This window comes from Mastomys coucha, unplaced genomic scaffold, assembly GCF_008632895.1.
Source record: "Mastomys coucha isolate ucsf_1 unplaced genomic scaffold, UCSF_Mcou_1 pScaffold23, whole genome shotgun sequence".
Classification (NCBI taxonomy): Eukaryota; Metazoa; Chordata; class Mammalia; order Rodentia; family Muridae; genus Mastomys; species Mastomys coucha.
Genome location: NW_022196906.1, coordinates 86,446,727 through 86,454,723, shown reverse-complemented (window position 1 = coordinate 86,454,723; position 7,997 = coordinate 86,446,727). Strand labels below are relative to the sequence as shown.

The window sequence follows — 7,997 nt, the reverse complement described above, 5'->3', positions numbered from 1 at the left end:
AGGAGATGGAGGCAGGATTTTTAGATAGAGAGGGCAAAGGACCAAGGGGAAAGAACAAACAGAATCGTCATGGGGGCAGGGGTGCGGTTGGTGGGGAGGAGATCAGACTTAAGGTCCAGCCCACGTGTAAGAAACTGGGTAAGTAGCCACAGGGGCCACTCCCCTGACTGGGTTGGGGGCAACAAACATAAACTATTGATCTAGAAAGTGTTAACTAAGGATTACCAGAGGGGAGTGTGTGCTAGCCACAGGGAGGTTCAGGAAGTGCCCAACCATTGAGCTAGTCAGCTATATTAAAAATTAAGCTGGTGTGTGTGTGTGTGTGTGTGTGTGTGTGTGTGTGTGTGTATCCTTCATTTGCAAATCCAGAGAGGTCTGGCAGGTAGGTGGAAGCATGATCACTCTACAGGAGCTCTAAGTGGATTTACTGCTACAGTCATGGAATCATACTCAGTGCTTGTCAAACCTGATTTTATATTTATTATATGTGTAATATATATAAAGTAATATACAATATGCTATATTAACATTTATACAACATACTATATTATATTGTATATATTATTAATAATTACTTATATATTGTGAATTATGTATTATATTATACTATATTATATACTATGTATCATATACTATGTACTATGTTTATTATTACATATTACACATGCATTATACATTATGTGTTATGCATTATGCACTATATTTTCCACACTATATTATATATAATAATTATAGTATAAAATATTATATAATATATAATACATTACCTAATTTTAAATTTATTTTCAAACTATTATATACTACATGTTGCTTTATATATATAACATATATACATACAATCCTATATATTACATATGTATTACAATATAATTCAGCCAGCCATTAAAAAAATACATGCCTTATGCTGGAAAATGGTGGAACTAGGAATAGGCATTCCAAATAAAATAAATTATTCTCCAAAAAACCAAATATCTCATTTTCTCTTACATGGGAAACATTTTTAAATGACTTGAAAATGAAAAGAGATGATTTAAGAACTAAGAAAGAGACAAGTTGGGAGAAGAGGAGGAAAAAAGGGAGGCTATTGGGGATAGAGTTAGCTCAATCAAAATATCTTGCATGTGTGTGTGAAAATGCCATAATGAGGAAGCCAGCCTGGTCTATAGAGAGCTCGGTACCGGTGGAGCCAGGGGACATCATTCACTTAGAGGGTGGCCGCACATCTCAGCCGTGGATAATAGACGATGACGTTGGCTATTTTATCCTGTACCCGGACATGCTCATCTATGGCACCAGCGTCGTGAGCAGCATTCGGTGTCTGAGAAGAGCAGTCCTGAGAGAGACCTTCAGGGTCTCTGATCCAGTCACTCGCTAAATGCTGATTGGTACGATTCTCCATGAGGTCTTTCAGAGGGCAATAAGTGAGAGCTTTGCTCCAGAAAAGCTACAAGAGCTTGCTCTTCAAACTCTCCAAGAAGTAAGGCATTTGAAGGAAATGCATTGCTTAAATCTGAGTCAAGATGAAATAAGATGTGAAGTTGAGGAGTATCTCCCCTCGTTCTCTAAATGGGCCGAGGACTTCATGCGTAAGGGCCCTTCGGCTTAATTCCCTCAAATGCAGCTCTCTCTGGAGGAGAGTGGCAACTGCATTGGAAACCTGGTCAGGACGGAGCCTGTAGAGAGAGTTAGTGATGGACAGTACTTACATAATTTTCAGCGGAAAAATGGCTCCATGCCAGCCACCAATCTGATGGCAGGGGACAAGATTATTTTAAGCGGAGAAGAGAGAAACCTCTTCGCTTTGTCTAAAGGCTACGTGAAGAAGATTAACACAGCAGCCGTTACCTGCTTGCTAGACAGGAATTTGTCGCCACTCCCAGAAGCAATCTTGTTTCGACTAGACCGGGAAGAAAGACACGGTGACATCATAAGTACCCCATTAGGAAATCTGTCCAGATTGACGGAGAACACAGATACCAGCAAAAGACTTCAAGAATTAATCATTGATTTCAGGGAACCTCAGTTTACAGTCTACCTCAGCTCCGTCCTCCCACACGATGACACAACCACAATCTGTACCCTCGTGAGAATCCTCTCAGCCTGTGGGTTCAGCGTTCTGCTGACCAGCTACACACACTCCGCCCTTGACAACATTCTCTTGAAGCTGACCAAGTTTAAGATCTTTTTTTTTTTTTTTTGCGGTTGGGTCAGTCTCATAAGGTCCATCCAGACATCCAGAGGTTTACAGAGGAGGAGCTCTGCAGATCAAGGTCCATTGCATCCTTAGCCACCTAGAAGAACTCTACAACAGTCACCCTATCGTTGCAACAACCTGCATGGGAATAAACTACCCAATATTCTCCCGGAAAACCTTTGATTTCTGTTTTGTGGATGAAGCCTCTCAAATCAGTCAGCCCATCTGCCTGGGCCCACTGTTCTTTTCTCGGAGTTTTGTGTTGGTGGGGGACCATCAGCAGCTTCCTCCCCTGGTTCTCAACCGGGAAGCAAGAGCTCTGGGCATGATCGAGAGTTTGTTCAAGAGGCTGGAGCGGAATGCGAGCGAGCGCTGTCGTGCAGCTGACCAGGCAGTACAGAATGAACAGGAAGATTATGTCCTTGAGCAACAAGCTCACATACGAAGGGAAACTGGAGTGTGGGTCGGACAGAGTGGCCAGTGCAGTCCTAACCCTGCCCAACTTCAAGGATGTCAAGCTGGGCCTGGAGCTTTATGCCGATTATTCTGAGAACCCCTGGCTGGCTGGAGCATTTGAGCCAGACAATCCCGTTTGTTTCCTTAATACAGATAAGGTCCCAGCTCCAGAACAAGTTGAAAACGGTGGCGTGAGCAACATCACGGAAGCTAGGCTCATCGTCTTCCTGACCTCAACTTTTATAAAGGCTGGCTACAGCCCCGCAGACATTGGCGTCATTGCACCATACCGGCAGCAGCTGCAGATCATCAGCGACTTACTAGCGAGGGCTTCTGTTGGGATGGTGAAGGTTAACACAGTTAACAAATACCAAGGAAGGGACAAGAGTCTTATCCTGGTGTCCTTTGTTAGGAGTAATAAGGATGGGACTCTTGGCAAGCTCCTGAAAGATTGGCGGAGACTCAACGTGGCAATAACCAGAGTCAAGCATAAACTGATCCTGCTGGGCAGCGTGTCCTCGCTGAAGCGCTCCCCTCCCCCAGAAGGTCTTTGACCATCTGAACACAGAGCAATTAATCCTGGACCTTCCATCCGTAGAACACGAGAGCCTCTGCCACATCCTGGGCGATGGTCGGCAAGACTGAAGGCATCACATGACGCTCCCGCTTACGTTTGCTGGGAATGCCACCCTTAAATTGAAGATGAAAATGTGCCAAGGAGAACAGGGGATGAATGCTCTTTGAATTTTGGGATTTCCTGGTTGTTCTATATTTAATATTAGATGAGGACTCAATATAAAGCATATTTTTGATGTATTTGATATATCTGAGGAGCTTTGGTTTCTGAATTGATGGCAGCTTACAAGGTACACCCTGATAAACATCCTGGTTTCCTCCGTGGGGGTATTACTAGGTATTTTCACTCATGTACAGATGTTTTTAAGACTAAATTTACCAACAAATAATTAGCATCTCTCTATGGTGACATTTTCACATCAGGCCTTATCTCCCGGAGTGGAAAAACTTCTACCTCACTTAACTGGAAGTTTAAATATGTTTAAATAGTTGGTGCTTCTGTCTTTTTTATTATTTAATGTACAGTTGAATACATTTTTTATCCTGATTTAAAAAAAGAAAGAAAGAAAATGCCATAATGAAGCCCGTTATTCACATCATGGCTACTAACTACTCAAAATAACCTTAAGTTATAGAGTGCAAAGTTAGTGTATCCTAAACATAATAGAGTTTATAGAATATCATGAGAGTAATAAGAACACCATGAACAATGTTTTTCTAGAGTATGGAGGGCCAACATGATGGTTCAGCAGGTAACGACGTACTTATTTGTAAACTCTGATGACTTAAATTTACTCCCAAGTGCTCACATGATGGAAGGGGAGAACCAACTTCTTCCTGGAGTTGTCCGTTGGCCCTCACAACTGATTACTTTGGCTCTGCATATTTCAGACAGTTCCTTTTTTTCAAGCAAGACCAAGTTTTAAATCCTACATCAATAAACATGAAAACCACAGAAAACCCAAGACTGAAAGCTTTCCACAGTTAAGCCATTGTAAGCAGACTTCCAAGGACTCGCTGGGTCCCCTGCAAGTGTCTGCTGAGACCAGTCTTCTCCATCAGGTAGAGTTCCGCATCCCCACAACTGACAAGACACATTATCAACAATGCTGCCCTCCATCAGTTTCCTTCCTCTTCCCAGAAGACAGAGTGAGTGTGTCATTAGCTACTTCTTTGGTTATTTTTTTGTTTTTGTTTTTGTACATGTTTGGCTTATAAGGGCGATCCAAATATTGTTACTAACTTCATGAATTTACATTTTTACCCAACCTTTCAAAGAAATCTCTGTTCCTGTGTGAAAGGTTGTGGGTTTTTAAGGAGGGATGATGCCCAACACCTCTCTCCTAGTCCACATCGTATCCAGAACTCTCAGGAGTTTGCTTCCTCACTCACTGCTCCAGCTCACATCACTCAACCCAGGGCAACTGTGAACGTCTCTTTTCCACGGGAATCACAGTGATCCAAATCACTTCCCTCAACTCCCATTGTGTGATAGGCAGATGCCTTATTAAGCTCTTAAATATTTGCCCATAATTTCATATCTTAGTCCTGTCTTTTTGCCATATATGAATATACATGTCTTCTCCTTTTAATGAACTACCATAAATATTCATTTAAACCACAGATTGACTAATAAAAAATTAACAAATAATTTGGTGAATTTTAACATGTTTATACCTTATTACAGGACATAGTCTGTCTCTAAAAAGATCCAACCTAAAGTAAAAAAAAAATAAAGAGGGAGAGATGATGATATCATAATTTAAAAAAAAAAAAACACTTATGTTGAGATTTAAGGGATGTACCTGTCTTATACCTCCAGAGCAGGGTTGAAACATCATTAGATCAGTGTTGTATAGGATTCAAGTTAGCAGTAAGGCCTTAATGTGAAAATGCTTTTAAATAAGCTATTAAACACTCGCAAATCTGACCCATTAAATAATAGCTGTTAGATATGCTCCTGATGCCCTGAGTTCCTTGAATTAAAAACTAGGCTAGCTAGTTTTATGTCAACTTGACACAAGCTGTAGTTATTTGGGAAGAGGGATTGAGAAAATGTGTCTACCAGATTAACAATGGGCAAACGTGTTGTTCATTTCCTTGATTAATTAATGTGGGAAGACTGATCACTTTATGGGTGGTATCACCTCTTGACTGGTGGTCTTGGGTGCAGACTGAGCAAACCAGGACTGAGTCAGCCAGAAAGCAGCAGTCCTCCATGGCCCCCTGCATCAGTCCTTACTTCCAGATTCTTGCTTTGTGTTCCTCCCCTGACTTGCCTGCATGATGCACTGACTAAACTTGTGAGATGAAATAAAACTCCTCTTCCCGCTCCCACACCAAAAAAAGTTTTAAAGGCTACTTTTTTTTTTTGTTAATTGTACTTTTCATTTTCTCTCAGGGTGGAATAAGAAAATGATAATGCAATGTTGTAGATTTTGAGACCCATACAAGTGTCACAAAAGATAAGCTTATCAAAGACAGGGAAGAGTCATCTCTCTACCATAATGTATCCTCTACCCTGTCTCCAGTCACCTCTTCACTTAATATCTAATTTCCCTTATGACACTCTACTCGACTTCACCTTCCTTGGAAAATCTGCTACTTCTTCTTGCTCCCTTGCTAGCTACCTAACTTCTGTGGATATTCTAAATGAAGCACACACACATCTAAAGATAAAAACTAGCATCTACATATAAAAGAAAGCATGCAGTGCTTTGTTATGGGTCTGTTACCTATCACTCGGGATGATACTTTCTATCCCCATCCATTTATCTGTAAATTTCTTCATTTTATTTTTCTTAAAAGCTGAGTAATTTTTCATTATCTAAATGTACCACATTTTCATTATCCATTCGTCAGTTGATGAGTGAGCATCTAAGCCGTTTCCAAATTTTAGCTATTATGAATAGAGCAGCAATGAATATTGATAAGCAAACTCCTCTGTGGTAAGATAAAGAGTCCTTTGGGGGCCTACTTAAGAGGGATGTTGCTACATCTTGTGATAGACCTATTTTCAGCTTTTAGAGACATATCCACAGTTATTGCCATAGTGGATGTACCAGTTTGCACCCCCAGCAGCAGTGAATATGAATCCTGATTCCCAGAGCCCTTGAAGGCATTTGTTTATTTGTTTTTTAACCTTGGCAATTTTGACTGGACTAAGAGGAAATCTCAAAGTAGTTTTACTTTCCATTCCTCTGACACCTAAGAATAGACTAGAAGAAAATCTACTATAATGTCCCCACTAGATGAATGTGGCAGTGAAATGACTCTTAATGAAATGATGTTATACCTACAGATTGTTGCACTCTTCAAGTTTCATCAGAGAAGCCTCTTGGAGTAGATGGCAATTAACATAGATCTCTACAACTGGACAATGTGTAGAGAGTGAGAAACTTGGGGTACCCTGCCCTCCATGAGCCATGTTTACCACACCGCTCCTCTCAAGGCTCACAGAGCTACACTGAAGAGGTGGCAGAGAGAATGTAAGAGCCTAAGGCAGTAGACGATATCTAGAAACCAGCATTTCCCAGCCACAATAGGACTGATGAACATATGGACACACAGAGCCCTGGACAGCGGGCATACAACCTGCACAAGTTCAAGTCAGACAAAATCGCTTCACAAAAAAAGAGACATGGACACTAAGTACCATCTCTATCTAGCCAAGAAGCTGTTTGGGACTGATACCTGCTCGGAGACAGAAATATCAGTCGTCTTCAGTGGAGTTGACACTATATCAACCACACTCCAGGGCAGTCTTCATGTTCAGAGGTAATCATTCAAGAGAAATCTCTCTCTCTCTTTCTCTCTCTCTCTCTCTCTCTCTCTCTCTCTCTCTCTCTCTCTGTGTGTGTGTATGTGTGTGTGAATTGTTTTGTTTTCAAAATGAAAAATCAGATGAGCTTGGGTGAGTAAAGACAAGGATCAAGGAATTGGAGGAAAAGAAAGAATATGATCAAAATATATTGTATGAAATTCTCAAAAATAAGGAAAAACGTGAAAAAAAAGCCAGAATAGGCTGGAAAGGGTCACATATACTGTGAAAAACAAATGGGGGATTAGGCAGCATCTGTTTGTCGTCTGACTTTGGGGATAAATGACTGTTAGGGCTCCTGAGCTGAGAGGCGAGCATGCCTGACTCACAGCTATCACTTGCGTGGAAGACAACACGCTGTCTGTGTAAGAAGTTAGACTACTGTAGATTGTGGAATGTAAGCATCTATTGAACTTCAGCCCCCCAAGTAGTCTCTGTTTCTGTTAAAACTTTCAATTTGGGAAGACTTTACTCCTTGTACCTATAAGTGAAGCTTGTTTATTTATGTGAAGCTATATAGATATAAATCAAGTAAAAGCTTACACACAGCATAGCTAATTTTTGTTTAATGGAAGCTGGGTTTCCTAAATTTCTGACAACTTGAATGTCAGGTTGTCCATTGGTCTCTAATCTTATGAAAGATTGCACAAAGTCCTAATACATTTTAGTGTTGTTATGATCTATTTTAATTTTCTTTATTCAGTCTGATCTAAAATAACTGAGCTGTGTCTGGCATGACACAAATATGAAAATAAAGAGATTCATAAGTATAGTGTAGATTTGAAAACATCTGGCCGGGCAGTGGTGGACATGCCTTTAATCCCAGCACTTGGGAAGAAGAGGCAGGTGGATTTCTGAGTTCGAGTCCAGCCTGGTATACAGAATGAGTTCCAGGACAGCCAGGGCTATACAGAGAAACCCTGTCTTGAAAAAACAAAAGACAAAAAAAAA

General features: G+C 40.8%; 1 pseudogene; it reads left to right on the top strand.

Annotated features, from left to right (window-relative positions):
* The first annotated feature begins 1,615 nt into the window (after window positions 1-1,615).
* Window positions 1,616-3,295, top strand: LOC116073681 (annotated as a pseudogene).
* Window positions 3,296-7,997: the final 4,702 nt, after the last annotated feature.